Below are 8,100 nucleotides of genomic sequence, written 5' to 3' on the forward strand. Positions count from 1 at the left end.
AGTAGGAAGACTCTCAGATGGCAATGCAGTTCTAAGAAAATTTTGGCTAGGCCGAAGGTGTTTCCTCAAGCCAAAGTCATCTGTTAGAGGAATCACACGTTTTGTAGGGACCTACATGAGTGCCCTCGCCATGCTCGTTCATCTGCTGGGAGCAGCCTGTGTGACTTCACTGGATCCAGAGGGGCAGCCCCTGGAACAGCGAGTCTGCTGTGCTCCTCATAGCAGCAGATCTGAACAGTGCATTTTCATGGCTGCCATGATGGGCTTAGAAGAACTGGCTAAGTTTCAGGGTTAGCTATGTTGAGAATGACATTTGAGATAGCACACCTTCTATGGAACACTAGTCTCTCAATATTCTTCTTCAAAAAATTGGGAACATATTGCTTTCTTCTCTCCGAGACTCATCGTGCACAGTAATTCAAGGCTCTGAGAAGTTCCACTTTAAAAAAATGGGTTAACCTTGGTTTAATCGAACAGTTCCCAAACCTATTCGATCTCAAAGCTCCTTCTATATATTAATATGAATGCCCTGTGTAATTAATATTCAACAAAACTCTGTGCTTGCTTAGAAAATTAGGTTTAGGCCATCTTCTGCGGGGCTTAAGCATGGATTTAACCTGGTGCATGGGTTCCTTCATAGAATGATTCTGAAGAGAAGTTTCATTTACGCAGAGTTTGCTATCTGGCAGTGATGTATAGTGGAGATTGGAGCAAGAGGGTGGCCCTCAAAGTTTACCACTGATTACTTACAGCCATAACCAGCCCTAAGATTGCCCCATCTCCAGATATAGCATGTGAATCATTTGAAATCCAATTGCTTTAATTCCAACTAAAGGTCTAGGAGAACTTAAATTGCTGGGAGGGGTGGTAGGTCACCCAGTATCAAACTGACCAACCTCCTACAGCCATAAATAATGGCCCATTGTCCCTCTGGCTTCCTCATCAGCTTCGCTCTGTAATGAGTGTCCAGGCGGCTGCCAGCCAAGCTGCCCTTGTGACTTTCCCAGGCCTCAGAACTCTCCCTCGCCCTCTTTCCACTGATTCCCACACCAGCCCCAGAGACACAGGGCAGCCACACAGTAGATGCAGGCAGCTGTGGGATGAGAGTCATGAGACATTCTCAGCAGTAACCTAGTGACAAGTCTAGAGAAGCCAACTTCTCTTTCCCTCATTGTGGGGGCTCATGCCCTCGCCACAAATTTACTAGGGAAAAATTTTGAAGGCAACCATCTCTCTTAATGGACTATGGCAAGAATGGTCCAAAGCAGTGAAGTCTTTGACTGTTCCTTAAATACGATTAGTCACCCTCAGTAGGTAAGGCCTTGAAAATGGGGAAGCAATGTGGATGGCGGTTAAGAGCATATGCTCAGACAGACCCAGGTTTAAATTTTGTCTCCACCACTTAAAGAACTAGCTATGCATCCTGAGCTCGTGTTTAATATCTATCTATAACAGGTATCTATATAGTGCCTGTTTCTAGGGTTGTTATAAGAATTAAATAAAGCATATGAGGGGTTTAGAGCAATGCCTGGCACAAAAGAAGTGCCCGATGTATGTTACCTATGATTATTTTGATTGTGTTCATCATTACTGATGTCATCATTATTAAATACTGGATGGGTGACTGGGGATAGAGTTGAGTAAGAAATGGTTCTCACAAAGAGTTTGATAGAGAAGGCAGAAATCAGAGTATTAAAAAAAAAAAAAGACATGATATTAGGTAAATTTTACTTTAAAAAAGAACCATAAACCAATATTGAACTCTTAGTTAATGATATGAATGCTGAAGTATTTAGGGGTGAAGTGTGAAATGGATCCAAAAAGTAAGATGGATTGATGAATGAATAGATGGATAAATATGGGATAAAACAAATATAGAAAAAATGGTAATTGTAGAATCTAGGTAGTAGATATATGAGTGTTCATTCATTATATACTTCTTTCAACTTTTCTGTATGTTTGAAAATTTTTATAATAAAAAATTGAGAAAATATGTGATAAATGCCATAAAGTAACAAATACTATAGAAGCTCGGAGGAAGTAAATGAATGTATAGCTTATAAGTCAGAAAAAAACTGTGGGGGGAGTACATTTGAGATGGGCTTTAAAAGGATTCAGAGAGTTTAGCTCCAAACATTGGGATTGGGAAGCATTCTGGTGGGATGAACGCCATAAGCAAAGGCAGCGCCACTAAATCACTGCCTGTGATTTGGGAATAGTCTGTACCCTGACCTAGCACAGGTGGCACGTAGGAAACATGACTGCGATGGAAGGCAGAGCAGGATCGTTGTCCATCTTTCTTATATCAGGGACCTTATCCTATGAGTAAATGGGAACCACTGAAGTTTCTTGAGTAGGACCTTTCTGTATTTCCCAGTCACTTTGGGCTAAGGTTTCCCATAGAGGAAGATGTGAGCTTTTTCAAGGAACAAAACAATGTTTCACCAGTGTTCTCACTGGAATTCTGAGTAAGACCACAGGTTGCTGACTGGATGATAAATAGCTTTATATCAGTCTCTGCATCAAACCAGAAACACTACACTGGAATATCAATTGAGAGGAACTACATGAAGTTTGCACTTAAATTGTAATGCTTTAATCATTACAATTTATATTAAATACTAAATCAGAATGGAGTCCACCCTGCATGGGATCTGGAGAGCTATAGAAAGCTCCTCCTTTTCCCTAGTCACTGCTGGGTTTTGATAGACCATCTACATCAGTGCTTTTCATGCTTTAGTGTCCCTAAGAATGACAGCCCAAAATTGCATGCACAAAACCAGGCATATTGTCTTTTATGCATAATTTCAGGGATTTTCCACAAGTACTGGCTTGACTCTTGAGCCTAGTTAATCCTAGGATGCCCCTTAAATCCAGCTGCGGGTCCTAACTCCCCAAAATATTTTTAAGTCCCTCTATTCATCTGTGCTTTCCTTAGTTTTCATCCCAGTCCTGTCTGTGCTTCCTTATTCCTGGTTTGTCCTCCTACTGCTGCCCACCCTGCCACCTCAACCTATGGTGCCTTCAAGAACCTTGTTCTATTGTAAGCAAACTACCCTAAGCCCTCAGCTTCACCACTGAATACTCCTTCAGTCTCCTCACCTTAGCGCAAAACTACCTTTTCCTATAGATACTGGATCCCAGGGAAGACTGCTCATTCTCCTCCACCTTCCTCCACCCTAGGACTGGACCTGGGGATAGGAAGGGTGGCTGCTTTCTTCATTCTTCCGCTCTCCTATAAAATCACCTGCTTTGAGGTTCATGCCATCAGTTCTATTACCCTCTGCTTGTGTTATCTTTTATGACCAGCGTCCTGGTCACTCCCCTGGGTCCCCTGAGGACTTTGGTGCCTACCTCACAGTTTATCTGTCTACCTCTTATCCCAGTGATATCCCAGTGACTTCACTATCCCTGGCAACAACTGGCGCCTATCCTACCATTGTGTATTGGATATGTGGGGGCAGATAGCTCCAACAACCTACCCTCACCCATCGTCCTTGACCACCTCAACTCCAGTGAACTTCACTTCTACTCCACCCTTTCATGGCTACTCATCATCCAGAATGCTCCACTGCTAACTCTTACATCCCAGCATCCTATATTCTAACCATAACTACACTTATAGTCTTCTCTCTCACTCTCTCATCTCATCTCAATGTTTGTTTCAATTGCATGAAGACTCCCAGGCCTTGGCCTCAGTACTGCCCTTAAAACTGGGCAAGAGAAGCCCCACCCTGGGCCTCATAGTTTAGAGGGCCCTCTGCTAGCTAGATCGTGCCTATCCTATAGGGCGAGGAGTCTGCACGGCCAAGGGAACATGCCCACCGAAGCTCATGCCCACTCTCTCCATTTCTGGACCAAACTCTGGATACAGAAGATATCCGTCTTCCCTGTTGAAGAAGTCCTGAGCCTGCTTCTGGGGCCTGCATGGACTTCTTCCCCAGAGCCCTTTCTCCTGAGCATGGACTGAACTGCCAGCAACACACCCTAAGCCCGGGGGTGGTCAAGGAGCCTTTGTACGTGATGGGGGAGAAAGCTTGGATATGTGGCTGGGGCATACCTCTCACGTTGAGGAACAGCTTGGGACAGGGAGAGAAGGAATGTGTATCTAGGGCTGGCTCTCCCCATGTGACCTCATCTGGCACAAACAGGAGTAGGACTCAGTCTTCATAAAGGATCCTTCAAATTTTGCCTGACGAGATTTCAGAACTGCTGTGGACTCCTATATTAATCCTATCCTCCACCTTTTTGATCAAGGGTGTCTTTAGCAGTTATCCCGTGCCTCTCTCCCTGTGAGTGTTGGATGTGTGTGGGGCAGCTTGTTTCTTTAGTTCATAGGTCTTCAGATCAAAGGAATTGTACTGGAGTTGCTGTACCTGAGAAACTTCTTGCTGATGCTATAAAAAGGCTGGAGGTTTGGGGAGGGAGTTAGTATATTTTCTGTGTAGGAGAAATGTAAACAATGTGACCAGAGCATTGACTGTGGTGATTTAAAATATATCCACAAATTCTTCGACATTCCTTTCAAAAGATGGAGCCTAATTCCTCTCCCTTGAGTGTGGACTGGTCTTAGTAACTCACTTCTAACAAATAGAATAAGACAGTGTGATTTCTGAGGCTGGAACATATGAGACATTGTGGCTTCAGTCTTTCTCTCTTGGATCACCTGGTCTGGGAAAAGTTATCTGCCATGTCATGAGGACACACTTAAGCAGCCCTATGGAGAGATCCATGCAGTGAGGAACTAAAGACTCTTGCCAGGAGCCACTTGAGGGGGCCATCTTGGACGTGGATCCTTTAACATAGTCACCCCTTAGGAAGATTACAGCCCCAGCTAACATTTCCTCCCTCCCCACTGCATACAGCACCAGGTCTTCCTAGGTGGTCTCTCATCCAAGCACTAATCAGGCTCGACCCTGCTTTAGCTTCCGAGATCAGACGGGATCAGATGGGATCAGGCGTGTTCAGGGTGGCACAGCCGTAGACCCAGCTAACATCTTGACTGCAGTCTCATGAGAAGCTCTGAGCCAGATCATCCGGCTAAGCTATTCCCTAATTTTTGACCCACAGAAAATTTCAGATAACAAAATATTTGTTATTTTAAGCCTTAATTAACAGTAACTAATACTCCGTCTTTACCTCTCTCGACTGCTCCTCAGGATGTGCTACTATTAAGCACTCCCTCCTGGACCTCCCAGCGCTCTCCCCTTTTGGCTTCTAGGAAGGTACTCCCTCTTGAGTTTTCTTTTAGCCTCCTGGCCAGTCTTTGTCAGTTTTCTTCACTAGCTCCTCTGCTGTTGCCCTGAAACACTAATGCTCCTAAGGCTTCCACCATTTTTTCCTACCCTATTTCTCATTGACTTTAATCATATCTATGGTTAATCATAATTAAAATTAAAAATTTCATGCCAGTGTCTCTTACCCAGACCTTTCTCCTAGGCTTCATAACTTCCTATTGGACAACTCCATTTAGATGTGGCCCCTGGCTTTTCATACTTATCTGAAATTGAATCATCCTCTTCACCCTCACATCTGTCCCTCTTCCTGTAGCTCTTCCCACAAAGGAGTATAACCTTTGTGCTCCTGGTTTTTCGAGTTAGAAATGTTGCTCCCAGTCACCCTAACTCCTCCTCACTTGCTACTTTCAGGGCCTTCAGCTTTCGACTCCAGCCAACATCTTTAGATTAATCTCTCAACTTTTTCTATAGGTTTTTTTTTTCAGCTTTAATTAATTAATTACTTGTAGTTTCCAAATGATTTTTGCCACTTCAATCCTGGTATGGCTTTGCACATGCCTCCTTCTAGAATTTTGCTTTTCAATCCTTGACCTATTGGCTTTGTCACTTTCAAACTTTAGTGCAAGTGTTTCCTCAGACTGTGCCCACAGTTCTCTTACGCTTATATTTAGCATTGTAGTTGCAACTCCTGAATTCTCCATCCTTTGCTGTGTGAGACAATTCTCCCTGGTGTTTCTGCATGTCTTGTGACAGCTTTGATCTCAAACTATCTATTTTGCTACGTAAACATCCTTAGGAGCTAGGGGTAGTGTCTCCCTCTAGGGTAGAGGGCAGATTTTATTTCCTGGGAAGTATACGATTGTCTCCCTCTGGGGCAAAGGTTGGGCAGGTTCGTTAGCAGCTCCTTATAAGAGAGGGAGTTTTCTAACCTCAGGATTCTGCAGCTGTGACACAAACATATGGTGCGCACAGCTTCTACCTAGGGTGGTCTGAATCACCCTTGTGGGACACAGATGGCAAGGAGAGCTGCTCTGAACACAGAGCTTATGCTCTCTGCCGTACCACAAGTAGCGAAGTCCTTTGTCTCTAACCTTCGAGTTTTATGCTTCTGTCATAATCTACGAACTTATGAAACTATGGCAGACTAACTTGCTAGCTTGCAAGTAGGGTAAAATCTTGGACCCTCCACAGTTCTTGATACCTCTACACACACTTGACTGTAAGTGCCTTGAGAGCAGAAACTGTATCTGAATGGATCTTGCTTCCCCTTTGGGTGACACAAGGTAATGCTGCTTTGGTCTAAAGGGCTTTGGATGTAAGTACTCATATATATTTACTGAATCCAACTTTGAAATAAACTGCCATGATTCCTCTGGTTACAAGGTATCGTGTACATTTTGGGGGTTTGGGAGAAGCCTCAGATTAATGTTCTGTGGCAAAGTAAAATTCTCTGGGGATTAAACATGCTGCAGATACAGTAGTCCCCACTGTCTATGTAAAAACATCCAAACCCGTAGAGAATTTTTATGAGTTTATTTGAGCGAAAACTGACAACAATAGCCAGGAAGCAAGATCTCAAATGCTCTGGAGAATAATAGTTTTTGAAATTAAGGAAAATTACATGAAGGTGGGAGAGAACAAGGCAGGGACTGAATTATAGGATAGTTAACAAGATTATGTGCTTTCTCTTTAAAAAAAAATTTTTTTTTATAAGAGTTTACCTGAGCCAAACTGAAGACATTGTCAGGAAGCTCCCAGATTTTATGTTTTCTTGAGGGTGGTTACTTCTCTTGAGGGGTATTACTTATTTCAAAGGTGTATTAACCTAGATCTATAAGAACAATGGACAGGGCTTGCTTATGGCAGAGTTTACTTTCCGCAGAATCCCTTTTTCTTCCGCGCCTCTTATCTACAAGGGTATATGTTTCAAGACCCCCAGTGGACACCTGAAATGGCAGATAGTACTGAACCCTGTATGTACTATGTCTTTTTCCTTTACATACAGCTTTTCTACGGCTTATCCAAGTTGCCAGCATCACCACTCTCATACTTTGGGACCATTATTAAGTAAAATAAGGGCCACTTGAATACAAGCACTGCTATACGGGGACAGTTGATCTAATAACCAATATTAGGGCATAGATACCCAGGACAAAGGGATGATTCATGTCCAGGGAGGGAGGGAGAGACGGGAGCAAGATTTCATCACGCTACTCAGAAAAGCACAGTTTAAAACTTCTGAAATGTTTATTTCTGGGATTTTCTTTCTGACTGCAGTTGACTACAGGTAACTGAAACCACAAAAACCAAAACCACGCATGAGGGGGGCACTACTGTAGTTCACAACGTGAATGAGCCCTACTGCAGGTAATGGAGGTGACTGAGCTAGAGACTAGGTTTTCTAGGAGGTGACATGTTATGCTGCAGTTGGGATGGGATGTCAGTCTCCCATTAGTCTCGCAATAGCATCAAACATAGCCAGAGCCGACCAGCTCCCAGTGGAGCCAAGTTGATTTCAGACCAACCTGTCTGAGCTTGAATGACAATTAATTAGAGTTTCTAGTGCCTGAACTCTTACGAGCAAAGACTCTACTCTTTCCTCCTAACCCTTTACATTAATAACCCCTACCATAGCCAGGCAAGAGTGCTGGCTGGGCTTGCTCACCGGAGAGAAATCCACCATGGCAGCGTAATCTAGGTTTGGATTCTAGAAGCCTATCTAGCTATCCTCTTTCTGGTTTAGGAGGAGGGTGGAACCTCGGCAGCATTTGAGCAGAGATGGCTTTCAGAGCCAGAGGAAACCGGGGGTGGGAGTAGGGGTGGGGGTGGGGGAGGAGCTTTTAGTCTATGGCTGAATGACTAT

Source organism: Pteropus medius, unplaced genomic scaffold (genome assembly GCF_902729225.1).
Source record: "Pteropus medius unplaced genomic scaffold, Ma_sr-lr_union100, whole genome shotgun sequence".
NCBI lineage: Eukaryota > Metazoa > Chordata > Mammalia > Chiroptera > Pteropodidae > Pteropus > Pteropus medius.